Below are 23,119 nucleotides of genomic sequence, written 5' to 3' on the forward strand. Positions count from 1 at the left end.
ATCATGGTAACTCTTCTGGATTTCCACATTTAGTTTGTATTCATGGGTTTGTGGATTCAGATTGGGAAGGTGATATTGACCGCAGGAGATCCACCAGTGGTTATGTGTTCACTATGTTTGGTGGGGCCATCAGTTGGATGAGCAAGTGACAACCTGTGGTTGCTTTGTCCACTACAGAAGTTGAGTACATGGCTACTGCTCATGCTTGTAAGGAATCCATTTGGCTTAAGAGATTGTGTTTAGATGTTGGTGTTGATGCAGAATAGATTACTATTTGGTGTAACAGTTAGAGCGCTATTTGCCTTGTGAAGAATCCAACTTCCATGCTAGAACAAAACACATTGATGTGCAATATCACTTTGTGAGAGATATGGTGGAAGATGGAAAGGTAAATTTGGAAAAGGTAGATACTGTGAAGAATTTTGCAGATGCATTAATGAAACTAGTGGGCACTGAGAAGTTCAGATGGTGTTCAGAGTCTATGGGTCTTTCGCACTATAGCGGTTAGTTCCTGTTATGTTCATATTATCCTTACAAGGTGTTTGACAAGTGGGAGAATGTTAGGAATAAGGTGTCTCAACCTTGTATAATTCCTATTCTTATTATTTGTTTTGTAAAACATATTTCTTGCAAATAATGTTGATGTGTCAACATCTTGAATTGTGTGTAAGGAGATCATGGCTAAAACAGTTATGACAGATCTTTCCTATGACACATAAGAGCTATGTTAGGAAGATTCAATGATAGGTGAAGACATGTGGCAACTAAGATATTTTATCAAGGAATGGTAAAACCCTAATACAGTTTATCTTTGGGAGTAGCCCTAAAGTGAAGTGCATGTTATAAGCATTTTATAGGGTTACGAAGAGAAGTGATATGACAGAGTGTATTGTTGGTACTGTTAGTTGCTATTGGAGTCTTTTTTTGTTGATGTTGAACTTGCATTGCAAGTGTATTGTAACCTTGTGTGGAAGATAATACATTGTGCAGGTTCTGGAGGGGTGGGGTTGTTTTACCGAAAATTTTTTCCCCACTGGCAAATCTTTGTGTTATGTGTTTCTTTCTTTGTCTATTTTTTGTATGCATGGTTGGCTGCAATATTATTGTTTACATGATATTGAATCTATAAGCGTAGAAGATTTTAATAGGACTTGCGTCATACTTTCCTTATGAGATTAGTGTAGGAAGCTGTTTTCACACTTGAGTTTCCTTACAAAATCTGCTGACATACCCTGCATTCTTATTATTCAAGGTTTTCTATATATAATTTTTTTTAAAATTAGTTTTTTAATATTTTTAGTTAGGTGTTAGTTTTCTTTGAGTCAACTCTTTTTGTTTATTTTTATTTTTTAGTCATGTCAGTCTGGGGGTTAGGTACAATCAAGACTCATTCCTAACACATTTCATAAATCACTCCTTGTGGTTTCAACTTTTAGGAAGAGGTATTTTATTGTCAAAGCATTCATATTATTGTGTTCTTGTACCAATTGGAGAACATACATTACTTGCAATTGTGGAGGACTTGTAGTCTTGAGATCAGAGTTGTAGATCAATAGTTCTCAATACATTATAAATCTAAAGATTGACTATCTTGGTGTTTTCAAATCAAGGTTGATGATAGCAAAGGATAGTCTAAAGCCTACTAGTTCAAACAAAATTTAGTTTTTTTTATCTAGGAATTGCTAAGGTCACTGTTTGGCATAAGAGTTTCCATAAAGTTCTTAAAAGAGGAATGCAAAGGTTATCAACTAAAGAAGGAATATGAGAAATGACACCAATGACTTGGCCACATAGTCTAAGCATGGTCAAGGTACAAAAAGAAAACAAAAAATGATGGTGTTAAGAATGAAAGATTCCAAATGGTCTTAGAAAGGTAATCTGATAGTAGGATATGCACTCCAAAATGACTATCCAATATCTATGCAAATTGCTTATGGAAGAATCAAATGGAAACATGTGAGCTCCTTGAAGTAGAACCAAAAGAGATTACTAAGGACCTCAAAAGAAAAGTTATTATCTATTAAGAGCCCTTAGAATAGATTCTCTCATCTAGTTAGATAGTGATTGATACACATGATCTATGAGAATTCTTAATGAATGAACTGGTGGAGTGGAAGATTGTTTCCAAGCTATTAAAAACTTATGATAGATTTCATCTTGAAACATTAAAAACAATGAATACACTGTGTACACATTGAGCTTGAAGATTCAAGATTTTGAAATTTTGACTATCAAAGAACTTGAAATCTATTTGAAGTGTTCAAGATTTAGTTGTATTGAAACATGTTAGAAGGATGCTTGCTGATGGAGAAATGCCTTTGCCATTTCTTCCTTTTTGTTAAGGCTATTTGGTGTGGTTTCATAATGCATGCCCCATTTCCCCTTGAAATGGGGACCCTCTAATAATTCTTTTGCTTCCTAGACCCCTAATCTGGGGCCTGAATCATTTTGGGAACTCTAGTTGGAGTCTAGGTCAAGCCCTGGTCCTCTAACTAAGAAACCTATATGTCAAAATTGGAGAATTTGAGTGTTAAAGGGTAATTTTTAGTGCACAAAAAACTAGCTTATTGGGGGGAAATTATCTATTTTGACTAGTGTTGACCCAATTTTGTTAGTTTGAGTCTTGGGGAGTCCTTGTTTGGGTCTTATAACATGAGCTAATTAAAGTTTTCTTATTATTGTAGATAAAAATACAGACTTAACTTGTCGAGGTCATAACTTTCGACTTAGAGCTCAGAATTCAAAACTGTTTACATCATTGGAAAGAAGAACTAAAAATCTAATTTCAGTCCCTAAAATAGTGAGCCTTTGGCTACCTAGTTTTTGGGACTGATGAAAGTTTCAACTTGAAATTTTGAGCATAAGACTTCTGAAAAACCCAATTAAAAAAACTTAGAAAATCTTGTTAAAAAAGATATGGAAAAGTTTCAAACATTTGATTGTTCTTGATAATCTGGATCACTTGGGCCCTGACTTAGAAGGATTGAGAAATTGGAGAGAAGAAAAGGTCAAAAATACAGAGGTCAAACACATGAACTAGAATAGGTTCTTCATCTTATGCAACTATTACTGAGAAGATTCAACACAAGTGCCCTGGAATTACAGGTAGAAGAAGTAGAAGGAGTTCAAGTTTATGAAAGAATTTCAATTTAAAGAGGGTAAATCATCAAAATGATCAAAGTAAGTACACAAAAGTTATCCTAGACCTCATCTAAGAAAAAACTAGAAACTATTTTCAAAACATAGAACTTTGATTTTTTGGTGAATTGAGCATCTTGTGCAATTTTCTAAGGTGCATAGGTGTGCAATTTGAAGGTTTGGTGAATGAACTATCTCTAAAGGTGTGTAGGTGTACATATCTAAAACATCTAGAGGACCCATGAGGTTCTAAACATTACCATGGCTTTATTTTCTTCAGTAGCAACTAAGATCATAGTCAAACCCATGAATTTCAAATTCTAGGGAATGACCAAGAAGTCACACTTCATGATCTCCATAGGGAAGTGAGGGTAAAGTATGAAGCTTTAGAATTATTATCTCCTCAATAAATCACCTCTCCTATCCAAAATTTCAAAGGGAAACATCCACACATCATTTTGGTTGAAGGTCAATAAGACTTAGAAATTTTTAAAAAATTCTAACTTTGAAAAAATATGAAGTTGAAAAATTCTAACTCTAGAAAATTCTAAAGTTGAAAAAAATTCTAACTTTGGAAAATTCTAAAGTTGAAAAAAATATAACTCTGGAAAATTCTGAAGTTGAAAAAAATCTAACTTTGAAGAATTCTAAAGTTGAAAAAAATTCCAACTTTGGAAATTTTGAAGTTAAAAAAATTCTAACTCCAGAAAATTCTGAAGTTGAAAAGAATCTAACTTTGGCAAATTCTGAAGTTGAAAAAAATTGAACTTTGGAAAATTATGAAGTTGAATTTTTTTTTTAACTCTAGAAAATTGAAACTTGGTCAAATTTTGCATTTTTTGGACCTGCTTCCGAGGTGCACTTCTTTTGAGCTTCTGAGGTGCGCTTCTTTTGATAGTGCTAGGTATAAAGAGGGTGTAAATCATCAAAAAGAGGCAAATAAGTATACTAGAGTGCTCCCATACCTCATCTAAGAAAAACTCATAAACCATTTTCAAAACTTAGAACTTTGATTTTTTGGCAAATTGAGCTTTCGAGCTTCTAAGGTGTGCTTCTTCTGAAAATGTTCGGCTATAAAGAGGGTATAAATCATCAAAAAGGATCAAATTAAGTACAAAAAAGTTATCTCATACCTCATCCAAAAAAAACATAGATATTATTTTCAAAACTAAGAACTTTGATTTTTTGGCAAATTGAGCTTTCGAGCTTCCGAGGTGCGCTAGGTGTGCAAGTGCGCTAGGTGCACCAGGTGCACTACTTTTGAGGTGCACTTCTTTTGAGGTACCCTATAAGTTTTTAAAGAATTTAGAGGTGCATTGATAGTTAACTACCAGTTCCAAATTTAGAGCTTCCCATGCATTAGAAATGTATTTTGATGATAGTTTAACTCCTACAAATATCCAGAGAAGGTTGAACTTCTATTTTTGGCACTTCCATACACTCTTACATCATCTAATGGATTTTTTCATCTTATTTTCTCATGCTTTCTTTGTTTTAAGGTATGTAAAGGCTCATGCATCTATTTAATGATATAAATATGGATAAAGTCCTACTAAGCACTAGTTAGAGAGTTAGTTTGTACATAAATAGATTTATTTTATAAGCTTAGAAGCATATATTTGCATAAAGCTATCTCTAACTCTCAACACAAATATAGGGGAAAGTTTCTTATAAATTAAGCAATATAATATGTATTCTAGGCTATTATTTTGATGCAATAATATATGCTTTTGGTGCTTGCATTTAGAGTGTAGTGATTCTTGCCTAAGTGTGTTATATTTTGTGAATGTATGTTCAAAGAATGTAATTGAGACAATAGTATTATTGCATTATTTTGATTGTATGATCTTTTAATTTGGTGTTTTCTATGGGTTTACAAATTTTGCTGGTGTACTTAGTTTGAGAAGAGATCATCTATATTGTTCCTACATAGCTTTTTATCTCACATGAATGCATTTTTTGTGGCCTTTCGATTTGATGAAAAGTGAAACATCTTACAGTTATTGAATTCCCATCGACGATTGCATTAGTTAAATTAAAGAAGTGCTACTCCTACTTTCATTGGTTACCTACTTGACAAGGGCACAACCCAAGACAAAATGAATACAACAAGAAAAGGGAAATATTATTATAAGAAGTGATATGCTATTACATTCAGTACAATGAAAAAAAATTCAATGACATGCCCTAGGGGCTTACAATGTTGTCTGATTTTGGAGAAAACACTCCTCACAGTACCTTCTCCCAAACTCCATCGAAAAACTATATTTACAATGCCAGAAATGACCTTAAGTAACCCAAATTAGGTTTAGGGTTAGGAATAAATTTTAGAATATTCCATTTGAAATCCACCGCCAAAATAGAAGGTTCTAGAAAACACATAAGAAGTTGGTGCAAAATTAGAAGAATCTAGAAATGGTAGTCCAACTTTCGGGAGGCATAAATTTTGATCTGGGACTTTGATTGATGAACAATTTACATTTTAAGAAAGCTCTTCAAGCACTCTATAGCCCTATGGAAAAGTGTTTTCCCCCATTTGTTGGGCCCATACGAGGCTATTTAGTTTCTCAAATCTAACTTTGAAGTCCTCTTAGGTGGTCTCCAGACAACTTAAAACTATAATAACTTTCAAACTGTAAAGATTTTTGACTTAATTCTTTTTCTGGAGTACTTTAAATTATAGGTATAATCATCCCTTCAACCTACTCCATCTAACTCATCATAGTTATGGCTCATTGACAAAATAACCTATTTTTTTGATTGGCACATATCCCAAGGTGTACAAAAACATTAACCCAAAAAACCAACAGTGGAATTATGAGAGTTGGAACCTTTATTTGACCCAAATGGGTATCCAGAAATAAAAACACATTAGATAGAAACTAACTCTAAGCATGTTTTTGGGTGATACAAGATTATCCTTACACCACTAGATGCTCCTGCATCAAACACCCAGGGTAAGTTGAAAAGTGACCTTGTCACTTTATAGTTGGTAGAGGAAAACCCAAATGGGAAACCTCCATTATGGATATCCAAGTTGAATATTCCACTAGTCATCTTTTCCATTTCACCAGGTATTCTTCATACTACATGTTTCTGGTACTCTAGCCAACACGACTATCTAGAACTTCTTCAATCTCTTCCTTCTCAGAAGTAGGAATTAGACATGGCTCCAACATTGAATCCTTCTCTACACCATCATCATGATATTCTATTAATTTTGCAATATTGAAAATAGGAGCTATGTGAATCCCATCTAGCAACTCCACCTCATATGCATTTCTTGAATCATGTTTCTTCAAAATTTTGTAGGGATCACATTTCTTCATGTTTAGCTTGTTGTAGGTACCCACTAGAAATCATTCCTTCCTCAAGTATACCATAACCAAATCTCCAACTTGGAATTCCTTATGTCTCCTCTTTTGATCTGCTCTAGCCTTATACTACAGGTTCATCTTGGCAATATGTGCATTTACCTCCTCATGTAGGTTCTTGACATGTTCAACAAAGACTTTTGCCTTAGCACTTGTCCCCTCTCCTTGCTCCATCTTCCTCAGCTCTATTGCAATCCTTAGACTACTTCCATACATAATTTAAAATGGTTATCTACCAGTACTACTATTCACATAATTATTGTAAGAAAATTCTACTTGTGGTAGAATCAAATCCCATCCTTTGGGCTTATCTCCTACTAAGCACCTCGACAAATTACCCAGACTTCTATTCACTACTTTTGTTTGTCCATTAGTCTATGGATGATGTGTATAACTAAAATTCAATTCTATTTTCAACTTCTTCCACAAAGTCCTCTAGAAATACCCAAAAAATTTAGTATCTCTATTAGAAACAATACTTTTTGGGAGACCATGTAGCCTCACCATCTTTCTAAAAAACAAATCTGCAATATGCACTACATCATGAGTCTTGTAGCATGGAATGAAATGTGCCATCTTGGAGAACCTATCAACCACCACAAATATTGAGTCATTACCCCTTTGTGCCCTCAAAAATCCAAGAACAAAATCCATAGTTATGTCTTCCCAAGGCTTTGATGGAATAGGCAGTGGTTGATAAAGTCTAGTATTTTGATTAAATCCTTTGGATGTTTGGCATACTCAACAACTCTGCACAAACTTCTTCACATCCTATGACAATTAAGGAGAAAATTAATGTTCACTAATAATGGCAATGATCTTATCTTGACCAAAGTGTCCTGCCATCCCTCTACTATTTTTCTTCTTGTTCAAGTTCTCCCTCATGGAACTCCTTGTGATATACAATTGACTGCCCTTGAACAACATACCATCTTAAATCATGTATCTAGCCACTTGGTCTTGTCTAGAGTAACAAGTTCTTTACAAGCCTTCCAAGCCTCTACAAAGTCAAGATCTGTAGGGTATAGATTCTTGAGCTCATCAAACCCAACCACTTCAACTTGCATTTCTATCAACAAAAATTGTCTCCTACTTAATGAATCTACAACCCTATTAGACCTTCCACTTCTATGTTTCAATACAAATGTATAGTTTTGCATGAACTCTAACAAATTCAAATATCTCTGATTTAATTTACCTTGGTTATTTAGGTACTACAATGCCTGATGATTAGTATACAAGAAAAATTATTTTAGCAACAAAGAATGCCTCCATTTCTTTAGGGCCTAAACTATTGCATAAAACTCCTGATCATAAACATAATAATTCTTCTTTGCATCATTCAATTTTTACTAAAATAAGCAATAGGTTTACCTTCTTGGTTTAACACAACCCCAATAGCACTTCCACTAGCATTACAATCCACTTGGAAAACTTTGTTGAAATCAAGAAGTGCCAACATAGGTTTCTCTATCACCTTCTTCTTCAACAATTCAAAACTCTTGTAGCTCCTATAGCCCACTTAAACTGTTTTCTATCCCCCTCATTGTTTCAGTTAGGGGTGCACATATACTACTGAAATTCCTAATGAACTCCCTATAAAAACAAGCAAGACCATGAAATGACCTCACCACAATGGCAGACCTTGGAGTAGGCCATTCCAAGATGACCTTCACCTTCTTTGGGTCTATTTTGAGACCTTTAGCTAATACAATAAACCCAAATAGACTAACTCCCTTTGATAAAGCTACACTTCTTAAAATTAATCAACAATTTCTCTTCCCTCAACCTTTTAGGGACACTATGAATGTGCAATAAATTTTCATCCAAAGATTTATTGAAAATCAAAATATTATCTAAATAGACAATAACAAATTTTCCCAAAAAATTATTTAGTACCTCATTCATAAGCCGCATGAAGGTGCTTGGCACATTGGTTAGTCCAAAGGACATGAATAACCATTCATATAGACCTTCCTTGGTCTTGAATGCAATCTTCCACGCATCTCCCTCTCATATCCATGTCTGGTGATAGCCACTCTTGAGATCCATCTTTGTGAAGTACTGAGCTGCACTCAACTTGTCCATAAGATCATCCATCCTTGGAAAAGGAAATTGGTACTTGATGGTTATTTTATTTATAACTTGAGAGTTTGTACACATTCTCTACTCTCCATCCTTTTTTGGTTCCAACTTTGCAAGTACTACACATGGACTTGGGCACTCTCGAATCAAACCTTTCCTCAACAACTCCTAAACTTGTCTATTTAGCTCCTTTGTCTTAGTAGGAGTCATCCTATGACTAGCCTTGTTAGGAAAACTAGATCCAGTGACTAAATCTATTTGATGACTGGTTTTCCTTATTGGCAATGACCCTTCTAAACATTATCAGAGATGACATCTCCATACTCACTTAATAAACCTAAAAATTCAAGTGGCACTTCACTACTACCTTCCTAATCCTTCTTAGGAATAAAAGCATAACACATATGTTGATGTTTCATGCCATCTAGAAATTTTCTTCCATTGACAAGACATACCCTAGCATTACTGCATACCTTTTCACCCTCCTTTATCAAGGGCTTCAATTTGTGGTGAACTCCTTCCTTTGTTATAGATTATGTATTTGCATGACCATCATGTATATAATGCCTATCAAACTACCATGACCTTCCCAATAATAAATGAAAAACATCTATTGGGATGATGTCATAGGGAGCCTCATCATGATAACTCACAATCTTTATATAATGCCTCACCCAGAGATCCTTGGAAACAAGGATGAAATACAAGCCAAGAATATTTTTTTACAAGTATGAATGCACATGAAAACATCATACAAGGATCACAATGATCACAATAGAAGACTTCACCACAATCCCGACAACCAACAAATCTCCAATTGCCACTACCAAACTGACACACACAAACAAGGCCAACAACAATAATGCACATGATGAGGGCACAAGAAACAACCACTCATCAACAAAATGCCAAGCTGGGGTAAAATACAAAATTCCAAAATTTGGCTAAGCCTAAAATCCTGAAGCCCTGAAAATTGACTAAGTCTCGATTTTTGAAGCTTTGAAATTTCCTAGAATCCATAACTTATCTTCGAGAGGTCTAAAACCTATCTCAAAAGATTTTTCACATATATTAAAATATATCTTAAGTATAAGAAATTAAATATACGTCAACCCCCAAGAGACTAAAATAGAAACATGAAAATTAGATTCAAGAGAAACCAATAGAATTCAAAAAGAAATAACATAGCGTTGAAGAACGCCCAAAAGGGTATCGAAAACAACTCTCAGAAAGTTTGGATCATGAAGAAAAGTTCCTGCTAATGGCATGTGTAGGTTTTTGAAAAAAATCATGCGACACTTTTTACTAAGGGAGGGCGAGACTTCTCTTTAAGGCGTGCGACACTCTTCCAGTGTCATATGACATTTCTCAAGAAGGCGTGCGATACTTTACAGGATCATATGAAACTTCTTAAGAAGGTGTACGAAACTCTATAGTATCATATTGGGTGTACAATACATTTTTATGTCGCCCAATGCTGACAAAATGTTGCCCATAGAAACACGAAAACACTCCTAGAAGCAAAAAGGACCAAAAAAATAGAGCAAAGAACCTCCACACTAGGGAGTACCGGATCCACAAAAGCTCGAGGAATGAACACGTGAGTGTAAGAACAATAGAGAAAGAAGAACATCTATCCATCAAAACTATAGTAGCAAAGAACACATTGAAATAAACATTGCAGTGAACTGAACAACCAAACTAAGTGTGCGGTTCCTCCTAATCATTAATAGCATCATAAGACCATCGTGGGTCCTAGCCATCCCCCACGTGTAACATCCCAAGCCACTGACCAGATCGTTGGTACTGTTGTAATAGGGATGTCACTACTAAAAACATGCAACAATATAAGCATAAGGAAATATAACATGCTAGTGAAAAAGCATAAGATAATCCTATAGTAGATAACATCACCTATCACATGCTAAATAGCAGTAAGCAACAGATAAACTACTAAAGAAAATCACATCATCTAATCATATGCTAAACATTATGATAAGGAAATGCATCAAATAAACTAACATCATCTAAAAATCATATCCAAGCATTCCAATGAAAGCATAAATCACAAGGAAGCATACTCCAAAACCCGAAGTACCAAGTGAAAAAATCCAACAATGGTCACACTAGGATAAAGATCATCTTTGTACATCGATCCTTAGCAATGGTAAAGGTAGCTACACCTCCCAACCACGTGGCACCCATAGGTCCACACCTGTCATGCTGATGGAGATAAAGATCCAACTACAAACACACATAAAGAACAACATTGATGGCTAACACTCACACTAGACAGTATGATGGGCTGCAACCAAGAACCTAAGACAATGCAAGGAGTACAGGTCCTAGTCAGACACTCAAAAAGCTGCTAAGTAGGGACTAACATCATGGAGAGTCACTTGGCATCGAAAAGCCCAAGCTTAGATCTGTGTAGCTCAACTCCCTCAATGGAAGGCCAATATACCGTGTAGCTCAACTCCCTCAATGGAAGGCCAATACACAAAAGTACCATTTTATTATCTTAAATTTTATTACCAGTCACACATTTTGTTTAGTTATCACTTATTTAAAACTTCCTATCCTCTGCCAACCCTATGGGACTAAGGTCACCAGGCTATGAGATAGAAGCCCCCTCCATATGCTACCCTACCCTACCTGTGCTCATCTTATGACAAGTGCCCATGGGCATGCATACTCCCATCCCAACCCCAATGATCATAACTTCCAGAAGTACCATGAAAGATCGAGCCTTGCAAGTCACTCGACAAATGTACACGAACGTACTCGTGTGTGGCGCACCACCATCACAAAGATCATAACACAAGGATAGAAATGAAAACACAATGCAAAGGAAACACCCAACTGAAAGCAACATGGGAAGGATGGATTCTACATGAATCCCAAAGCCAATAAAATCGTACATCATAAAATCACTCAATCGACCTCAATCTGAGAGTATGGATTCTACACAAATCCCAATGATGCAAAAAGACCAAACATCATGAACTCACTCTATCGGCTTTAATCTGAGAGTATGGATCCTACACAAATCCTAGTGCTCATGAAACAAAAGAAAAGGTCTAAAAGAAATAATAACACCACGCATAAAATCACTCAACTGAACACAATGTCGGGAGTATGGATGTAACATGCATCCCAATGCAACATAAAAGTGCAAAAGTGGTCTGACTAATATCCAAACAGATCATCCAAGTCCACGACCCACATTGTGCCAAGAAAACTCGAGAAAATAGGGCAGCATGCAAAATGAGGTAAAAACCCCAAATTTTAGAAAAATTCCAAAATTAAAACCCATTTGGCCTTTGGGATCAAAAACCCCAAAAATCCAAAAATAAATGGAATCAGACACCATATGCAAAAATGGCCAATATAACAGCATAAAATCCCAAACCCTCATCCCAAAAATAGAGAAATGTTCATACCTACCCAACCAGGTAGAACTAACATACAAAAATAGAGGGGAACAATAGTTCTCAACCTCCAAACAAACGGCTACCAAAAATAGAAGCTGAAATGAAGCAGAAACAACAAAACAGGAAAGCCCTACCTCATAGCCAAAAGGGAAAAATGGGAATTTGAACCATAAAATAAATATCCTGCAGAAGTAGCTAAAAATCGTGGAAATCTAAGATTTCCCCTAGCTAGATCCAAGGAGCCCAACCTCGTGATGATCCCACGCCCATAGCTCCCACAATGAACAAAATAGTAAATCCTCATGAAGAGGATTTTGGGTTTTACTCTCCAACTTTCCAATTTGAAAGTGATAAGTGAGGAATTAAATTCCTCTTTGGATACTTATTCACTTTTTGAGTGAATAATCGATTAGGGAAAATAACCAGCCAACCTAGTTAAACCCTGAATCGACCCAAACGAAAATAGGCTATTCCTATAAATAGGAATTCATCTATGGAAAAGCTGCCAAAAATTAAAATAAATCAATTAAAAAGCTCGAAAACCCAAAAACACATAAATCTCCTTAATAACTTTCATGACAATGTGAACCTTCAAATGCACAGACACACTTACTAGTCTAATCACATAATGCAAATGAGTTCGGATTTAATAATCACCAAAAAGTTTAATTTAAACACTTTAATTAAGGATACGTTGACCATACCAGGATGACATTGGTAAAATATGAAAGGTTGAATCACTAACTCCATGTGCCACTGCCAGGGATATAAAACATGCACACTAAACAACACGATCAAGTGCAATTGCATATAATAACATAGCCAAAGCAATAATGCGTTAAATCACCTAATTTAACCATTTATTTAATTATATTAAAATAATCTATTTACATCAGTCAAGTTCGTATAAGGCATAACAACGTAGGAATGAAGTAAATAACCATAGCATTAATTCCATCACATAACAAAATCAAAGGTATGTCCAAATACCAAATAACCAGATATCATCATAAAAACACACTGTCATCTCAAAATGGCATTCTCATGCAATAAGATTAATTGAACAACTTAGTAGTCTAAAATCTATGATACTGAAATCAAAGAGTAACATTTGACCTTCAAGTCCTCTCAAATGTAAACATAACATGAGTAACAAATATTTCTCTAATTAGAAATATAACAAGGTAAATGTCCGCAGCACATAACTAAATAATCTCACATGAACAATCCATTTCTAATCATTAATGCATTTAATAAAGATTGATTACTCTACATTAAAAAGGCATTTAAAACACATAAGAAAAAACAGTCATAAACATGACTAACCACTGCTACAAGAACCTAGTCTAGTGTACCATGGTAATAGAACATAGTGCAATCTCTGCACACATCCCAGGGTAATCACAAAACAACCTCATGATACCAAATCGATCCTAGCAACCACTGGTACAAACCACAATGAACCATAACTCACATCAAAATCTCAAAGATCATTCAAAAGCATAATCAAAGCAACTGATACAAAAACATAAATCTGAACACCTTAATGGTGTAGACCACTCAAGGTCACAATCATGATCCCATCACAACAAAAGATTAGCGAAGTTGCATTCATCAGGATGACTTACAGAAGTCAAACGGGAGAGGCACTACACTTTAACTTTACCAAACATTTCTCACTAACTAGGACCTTATGATCATCTTGCACTCAAGTAATCCTATAGGGATGCGAATGTTTCACCCTCTTGAGCTTTAGCTTTGAGACTATTTCTTCTGATAGCAAGTTGTTAGTGCTCCCACCATCAACAATCACATCACAACATTTACCCTCACACTTGCACCTAGCACAAAAAAAATACTCCTTTATCTAGGTTTATTCTCACCACCTAGCAAGACCCTTTCATTAATTAGAACCTCTCCTCTTTTTGCATCCTCTAAATGTGATGATTATATATCATCATCTACATGAGCAACCTTTGCTTGACCATCAGCTCTTCTATTTATCCTTCCTTGGTGTTGAGGGCCATCATAAACATGATGACCTTCTTCATTGCAATGAAAATAGGTATCACAGAATCCTCCTCTTCTTGAACCTTGTCCATGTCCTCTACCTCTTCCTCTTTGATCTCCAAAGTTTTGATCACAGGAGCGGTTGAAACCCTCATTCCTCTAGTTTCAGCTGGTATCCACATCTTCATTTTTGTTCTAGTTTTCATTTTGGCCTCCAAATGAGCTACCACTACCCCTTCCTCCTTGACTACACACTCTTTTCCTTCCATCAAACTTTTTCTTTAACTTCTCCTCAACTCACAAGGAAAATTGGTATGCCTCTTTAATGCTTGTCATTCTAACTAGACTTAACTCCTCCTAAATGCTAGGTCTTAACCCATTAAGGTAATGGGCAACCTTCTCCTTTTTTGCTTTCACATGCCCTTCCCTAATAAGGACTCAATAAAACTCCTCTATGTATTCCTAGATAGATTTTTCCACTTGCTTTAACCCTTGCATCTTCTTGAACAATTCAAGCTCATAATCAATAGGAATGAACTTCTTCTTTAGTTTGTCCACAAATGCAATCCCATCTTCTGATTTTCTCCTTTCTTCTTCTATTTCATTCCAACTAAGCCTCTTGCCACCAAAATTTGGCATGGAATTTCATATTTTCTTTCAAAAATTTAACCTTATTAGGGTCCCTGATATCTTCATACTCAAAATATTCCTCTAGCTCATTGATCTAGTCAATCAACTCATCTAGGTTTAGATTTCTTGATAACATGACAACGTCACTTTTATGTCTTTTCTCTACCTTGTCAATGGCCCTAAAAATATTCTCCTCCACTTGGTTTAGGACTTCTTTTTCTCCTTCCCCTTTTTTCATAATATTTCCTTCTTCATTTTCCTCGTCACTTTCGTCACCTATGACAATATTCATCCCTCTATGGATCTCCTTTTATAATGCATGAACTTGTCTCTTGAGACCTCTAACCTTAGGATGAAAAAATCTAGCCTTTCCACCACACTCTCCTCATCAAGGAATCTTCTTACTATATCAAAACCCACAACTACACAATCCTAGCACAAACTACCTCATATTTGGTGCTCTATCTACACACTCAGGAAAACCCACTTTGATACAACTTGATGAGGGGACAACCCAAAAAAAAATGAACACAATAGGAAAAGGGGAATATTATTATCAGAATTTATATGATATTATATTAAGTACAATAAAAATAGAATTAATGACGTACTCTAGGGGCTTACAATGTTTTCTGATTCTAGAGAAAAATACTCCTCACAATACCTTCTCCCAAAGTCCACTAAAAAATTGCATTTACAATGCTAGAAATGACCTTAAATAAATTCACTTAGGTTTAGGGTTAGGAATAAATTTTATAATATACCATTTGGCATACACCACCAAAACAAAAGGTTCTAAAAAACATACTAGAAGTTAGTGCCAAATTAGAAGAATCCTTAAATGGTAGTCCAAATTTTGGGAGGCATAACTTTTGATCTGGGACTCTGATTGACAAACCATTTACATTTTTGGAAAGCTCTCCAAGTGCTCTATATCCATATGGATTATATGTTCCCCCCATTTTTGGGGCCCATATGAGGCCGTTTAGTGCCTCAAATCTGACTTTGAAGTGCTCTTAGGGGGTCTCTAGGTAACTTAAAACTATAATAACTTTCAAACTGTAAAGCCTTTTGACCTGATTCTTTTTCTGGAGTGCTTTAAACTATACATATATCATCCCTCAAAATTAAACCCTCTAACTCATCATAATTATGACTCAATTACAAAATAACTTATTTTTTGCACTGGTAGATATCCCAAGGTACTCAAAAACACTAACCCAAAAAACCAATAGTGGAACTATGAGAGTTGGAATCTCTATTTGACCCAAATGGGTATCTAGAAATAAAAACACATTAAATATAAACTAACACTAAGAATCTTTTTGGGTGATATAGGATTGCCATTAAACCACTAGATGCTCCTGCATCACTATCAATCTTTTCAAAGGCTTAATTCACAGACATGTTGTTTCTGTAGTTTATGTTCGTTTAAGAATTTAATTTTCATGTTATTTTCTTAAACTTATTATTACCCTATCTTTTTTATTTTCTTTTACAAACACTTGATTAATTTAGGAATTCATATAGTTGCAGTATTAGATTGCATTCTTTAAAAAATACAGAAATAGGAAAATATATTTCTTTTTGTGTGTTTTATTCTTTTGAGATAGCAAGAAGATTCTACATCTTATCCAAATTGTTCTAACCAGCAAATGCCTCCCTGTGAAAAAATACATTTATCTTCAATTGAGCAGATTATGTAGGTTGCAATATTGCCCAAAACCTTGGAGTTGATCCCAGATCATCTTTTGAAGAGAGGAGTTCAAAAGGATTCCTACTGTTAAGCATTGTGGAAAATGACAGCTCAACATGATGTTGAAGTTGATGATTAAAAAAATGATTGGTATCCCTCTTATCAAACCAGTTGACGCACCAAAGCCTCCATCTTGGTTATTTGATTCCAAATATTTCTATCAATTTTATTGTCGACTTGATCAAGGAACTAAAATATGTATTTTCATGAAAAATACAATTCAAGACTATATCGAGTCTAATGCTATATCTAATTATCTAGATATTAACCATAGAAATAAATAAGTTGCATCTCCTAATCATAATTTTCAAATCTACACCAATCCTTTTTTGTATCATTCAACCAATTCTATTGAGAAATCTTCTTCTACCATACAAATTGAATATGATGAGAATGACAACAAAGCCAGTCATATTTTTAATCAAGTTGAGCATGTTAACCCTAAATGTTAACCTATACCTCCTTGCATTATCTTTGATCTTGATGAAATAATTAAGGCACATATGGTCCTATTTACATTGTCTCTTGGGATGATGGTAAATTGTTTCCTATTGTATCCTTGTTGATCCCACTTGCACGGTAAATATGATAATTAAAAAACACATTTTTAGTAAACATTTTCATAAATATTATGAAAAATATAATTTAGTGATTAAAACTCTTATTTATCCTCTCATGGTTCCATTTCCTTTCCCATGGAAATTGGTGGTAAATTATTGGGTTATACTTTCATTGTCATTCCTAATTCTAATCAATTTTAAGTCAAACTTGGTCTTCCTTGGTTACCTCCATGAAATTTGTGGCTTCTCATATCCACAAATGTCTTACATTTCCCCATAATGGAGAAATAATGATTGGTAACTATAGTCTTTATTCACCTTATGCTTCTCAAGTCTCCATTTAACTTGATCTATTTTGGCCTTTTATTCCTCAATCATCTAAATCTCATCCCTTTTCTCCCTATTGGTCATATCAAGCCTTTAAAATTATAAATATTTATGAACTTATCACACCTAAGGATGATCCTAGTCATAGTCATCTTCCTACAGGACCTATTCCTCTTTTATATACTTCTTTTCCACCTCATTTTACTTACATACATCTTCCTCATGTTATCTCTCAACCTAGTGTGGTTTTTCATGTTCTTCCTCCTAAAGAATAAAAGGACCTGATGTTGATTGATACTATTGCACACCAAAAATATAACAAAACTAAATGTAACTAGCATGTTTATGATTGTCATCACAAGTGTTGTACAAGAGCCCACACATGTTCTTCTCCAAATATTTATTCACCTCATGCACCTCCTCATATTTCACTTTTATTTCACCAAACCATCCTTGAACCTATAGAGGAAGTGAATTTAAACAATGTCAAAATGGATAAACATGAAAATTCTACTTGTATTCACTCTACTATAATTAACCTTGATGATTAAGATACTCTTTATGATGCTTCATGACACTAATAATGATATCCACACTAGTGATTTTAATGATATGTATGGGAGTATTGATATTGACCATGATTTACTGGTTGTGACTTCACAATAATTTTCCATCACTCTTATTAATGAAAATAATGACCCATCTTCAAAACAGGGTCCTTATTTTGAAATAACTATTGTTCCTTTTGGCATGCTCAATATTTTTCCTCTTGTGAGTTGTACACCTTCCCAAAACATGATGGACCAAGATAGGAGGGCATCTAATACACTTGACAAACTTCTATTACATAGTATAATTTGTGCATTTTTTTACTATAATGCACCTTCCACATGATGTGTTTATTTTTATATGTTTTATTTAAATTTCTCTAAATGACCCTTGGTGTTCCACAAGGTAATAAAGGAATCATAAATTTGTAATCATTCTTCTCTTTGTACTGAATTTATTCTATATGTTGTACATGTTTTATTATTTTTAAATGCACCTTTTTATTGTCCTTTTAGGATAATCCAAAATAGTAACACCTATTATTTTTGGTCTCTATGATGTCAGTCCAAAAAAAAATCTTCTTCATAACTCTCATGTATTTTGCTTCCATTTGGGAATAATTGTTGGAAATATTATGACAAGATAAGTTATTGAGAGGGGAGGGGTGAATCAGTAACTTCTAAAACTTTCATCCCAATTAGCAATTAATCCTTTATATGAATTATGATCTAACTTCATGCATGAGAAACTTAAAAACATGAAAGCATACATAACACTTTGACACATAGATTTGGTGACCTAGAAACCTTCCAAATAGAAAGTAAAACTAGGGTGGGGATGATACCCACAAGCTTTAGTACTATAGTATAAAGTTGGTCGTTACTTTTGATGATCTGTCGTATTACGAGCAATAAGGACAGCTAGGTCCACCTTGCAAAAGGATTTACAAACATATAATGAAGTATGCACTAGGTAAAGAGATTTACATAAGACTGTTAGGTCTACCTTGTTAAAGGATTAGACTGATCCACTTGTTAGGATGAAGTAGTAGCTCATCTTTGATCTGCAAGTTGGTTTTCTGAATGAGATTTCTCTAAGTGTACAAATCACCTTGTTATGATAGATGAATCTTTGTTGCTCCTTATACTGTTATAGCCTTTGTAATTTTTACTTCTACTCTTTTATGATGATTATATTACTTCTATTTTTGATCCATACATATATTGGATGTGATACAATACATTACATATATATCAATCCAATTACACAATTACAAAGTTGGATGCAATACAAGTTTTCACAAAATATTACAAAGTTAGTCAAAGTGTAGAAACTTAGGCTCTAAAGACTAACTTAGTGAGGTTTTGATACTCAACATCCACTATCACTACCTAACATCATCATGCACTCAGTAGACATAAAAGCTTGGTCCATACTAATCACTCCCAAGTAATCTTGAACTCAGTCTACATTGGTGACTCAATGAATACTGTGAAACTCGTAATATAAATTGAATCACTTGGTTACCACTGGATAGCTCGGCAAACACTATCACCTTAAGATTAGTATAAACTAAGTCACATGGTTAACACTAAGTAGCTTAGTTAACATTGAACTTGCATCACATCAACTGTGAACTTGATAAATACTACACAACTTGGTTTACACTAGTAAACTTGGCATACATTGAAATGATTTGTTTATACTACTGAACTTCAACTCTGTAGTGACTAATCAATTCAAACTAAAATCTATCCATAGGACTTGGTAGCAATTGTAGGACTTAGTAGCAACTAAAATGCTTGGTTAGTACTGTTAACTATACAATAAGCTCAATATGAACTCACAATCTGAATAAGTGTATGTCACTAATAACAAACTTTACTATTATGTCAATAATCTCCCCCTTTCACATTAGTGACAAAAACACTTATTAGTCAAAATTGAATTCAAAAGAGTTCTTGAGTACCTTTATCCACCATCTTGTGTCTCCAACTCAGTAGAGTATACTATTTTTGAGATTTTTCAATATTGTTTGTGTAAGATATATTCCTGTTCATTGTAAGGCTCCCCCATAGTATAATATACAATTTATTATACAATCTATCTCCCCCATTTGTTATTATTTTTTATACATGGCAAGTCTTTTTACATTTTTCTATAATTCATTTTCTCCCCCATAACTTTTACATATTTCTCCTCCTTTACATATTTTTACATCTTTCTCTCACTTTTTGACATTAATGCCAAAGATATATTATATATTTATTTACATAGTGATGCCAAAATGAGACAAGAAGTCTGAATGTACCTTCAATATGAATGCCAAATTCTTGTCCAAGTCCTCTTGCAAGACCTTGCATGTGTGCAATGCCACCTGCACTTTTGTTGAAAGTTCAATCATATGGTCTACAATAGAGAAATTATTGTCATGGATGAGGGTTTTTGAATGTGCAATGTGCTTTTGTAGTGCATCCATGTTGGGGAGTATGATATTTTGAATATCTACCAATGTAGATTTGATTCTTGCTTCTTCTCTAAGAAATTTAGTCAACATATCTATCAAAAATATGATCTTTTTGGAATGCGCAGAGCTTGAAGTTGGGTCAAGCTGAAATTGTTGAGAACTTGCTTTGAGATCTTCATCAATCTTGGACAATTTGTCCTTTATTTCCATAGTAAAGCTTGGAATATCACATAGTTTACCAAAAAGTAAATTTACATTTGTACAAGATGTTTCTAGAGAACACAAAATAGTAGATAATTCTACTTGGTAAATGGCAATTTGTTGAGCAATGTGCTCTAACACTTTATTTTCAAACTTTTTCTCTACTTTCTATAATAATTTTTTCTGGTCCATCTAGATCTTCATTATACTTTTGGACTACTTTTTCCAATTGAAACAAAACTAGTTGAGAAGAATCAATCTATATACCTATAGCCTCTGTCAAAATATTCTTGGCATCCTTATTGATTTTAAATTATTTATCTCTTTCTTCTCTTAGTCTCTGCTTCTTAGCTTTCTTTTGGAGTGATTCTCCAAAGGTTTGCATTTGATCAGGAGTAAATTTTGAAATATCCCAATTTGGAATCACAATTTCCTCATCAAGATCAACATCCTCCTCCTTTTCTTTTCCTATACCCAAAAAAATTGTGCTTGGTTGAGGCTTGGTCTCAACTTTCCTTGCATTTATTACTTGTGTACTTGGAATGTAAATAATAGTAGAAATAGTGGGGATTTTTGCAAAAATTGATACTGCACTTATTATAGAAATACTAGTAGAAGTATCTATTAAAGCCAAAATTGATGTATCCAAAATTGTTGAAGAGGGAAGAGTTTGCAACTCAGTAGATGAAGTACTTGGTACTTCAGTCAATGATGTGCTAAGCTATATTGGTGCAAAGATTGATTGGCTAGTTATGCTTGGAGTGTTGGACACAATCAATCCTACAGAGGCTATCTTCATGCTTGATGTTGTCAATATTTTTCTTGGAGAATGAGGAAGTGAGGCTATAACCATTGCAACAATCTTAACTAGGTGGGTTTCCTCTATATGCTGAGTTTCTTCCTTAGTAGCCTCTTGCTCATGTTCCTCTTCATTATCAATGTTATCAAAATGTGTTGTCTCTTCATCTTTTTCTTATTTATCATCATCATCATCATTGTCACTTATATTGACTCAAAAATCACCTGATTTATGAAGAAGATATACATTTTTCCATGTATTTCAAGGTTATTTTTTCTTCATTCTTCTTCATGGATTCCTTCACCTCCTTGTTAGTTAGGCTTGGCATAAGTAGCCTCAGGGTTTTCTCATATATATCTTTAGTAGTTTGCTTTGCAAATTCCCATCTTGGCTTGATCTTATCCATCAAAACACTAGGAATTTGAAGTGTAAGCTAATCAAGTGAGTATTTCTACTTACCCATTTTATCCATCACCAGATCTTCAATCTACTTCTATTCTACTTTAGTACTAATCTCATACTTCAATGGCTTGAATTTGGTTATACCAACCCCTAACTATAAATCTTTCAATCTATCCTAGAAGGTGGGTGGAGGTTTCCTAAATATTATGTCTTCTCCTTCATTGTCTAATTTCTTTCTTGAGGATCTCCTAGTGAACACTATAATGGATGGCTTAGTAGGCTTGGTAATGATTGCCTTGTCCTTTTTCTTTAGTGGCTCTTCCTCCTCTAATTTTTTCTCATACTCTACTTCTTCATCTTCACGTTTTCCCTTGGTTAACATAAGAGTTGAACTTGTTTTCAAATTGGCAATCCTTTTCTTGCCTTTATTTACTGCTTGAGGGAGTTTGATCTCTAGTTCCATCTTGGCCTTGGCTTCATCATATGTACCAAAATAGGCTTCCTTAGGATCAACTAGTTCATTAATTAGTGCCTCAATAATATCTTTCATTTCATCAATATTAACCTCATATCCAAGAGGTTCCACCCATGCAATTCAGGGCCTAATTTCCTAAATGTATACTTTATCACTATCTACCATAAAACATATATCATCCTTGTAATCCTCAACTAGTTTCTTAGGGATTCAGAATCTATTATTCATTTTCTCCTTGAATGCATCAAAATAATTATCCATAATACTATTATAGTTTTCACCCATCTTAGCAATGTACTCATTAATTTGATAGAGTACAGGCACATCTTTTCTCCATACAATAGTGCCTTTTGAAGGAAAGAATTTTAGAACATAAAAGAATAAGCATGTCAATAGAGAGCCAAACTTACATGGATTGTTCTTTGATGTTCTAATTCTCTCCATGTTCTTGTTGAATTGTTTGAACAACAGCTTGGCAAGGTCAAAAGAAAGGTTGTTCTTGACTATCTTGTATGCCAAGTCTACTACATACACACTATTCAACTTGCTTGAACTGTAGATCTTGTGTGCAATGATATGTATGGAAAACTTCAATTCCATATTAGTTGCATTTCTTGTTTTCATACCTCTTCCATCCCACTCTACTAGGGTTTTCTTCTCTAGGTCAACCTGACCTAGGGTTTTGGTTCTCTTAGGTTTTTCCAACATGGGGAGACTGGTGATCCTATGAATTATCTTCTTTGTGATCAAAATTGGTTGCTCCAACCATAGTTGTCCATTGTGCATCTGATTGAGAATAAACCTAGTCTATTTCTCTTGGAATTCATGGGGCATGTGAAGGGTATGGGTTAATCCTTTAGCCTTGAGATGTTGATATTTGGGTTTCAAAACACCATTCACACATAACCTTTC

This window comes from Cupressus sempervirens, chromosome 5 (genome assembly GCF_028749045.1).
Source record: "Cupressus sempervirens isolate cs-2001-9-10 chromosome 5, ASM2874904v1, whole genome shotgun sequence".
Taxonomy (NCBI): Eukaryota; Viridiplantae; Streptophyta; class Pinopsida; order Cupressales; family Cupressaceae; genus Cupressus; species Cupressus sempervirens.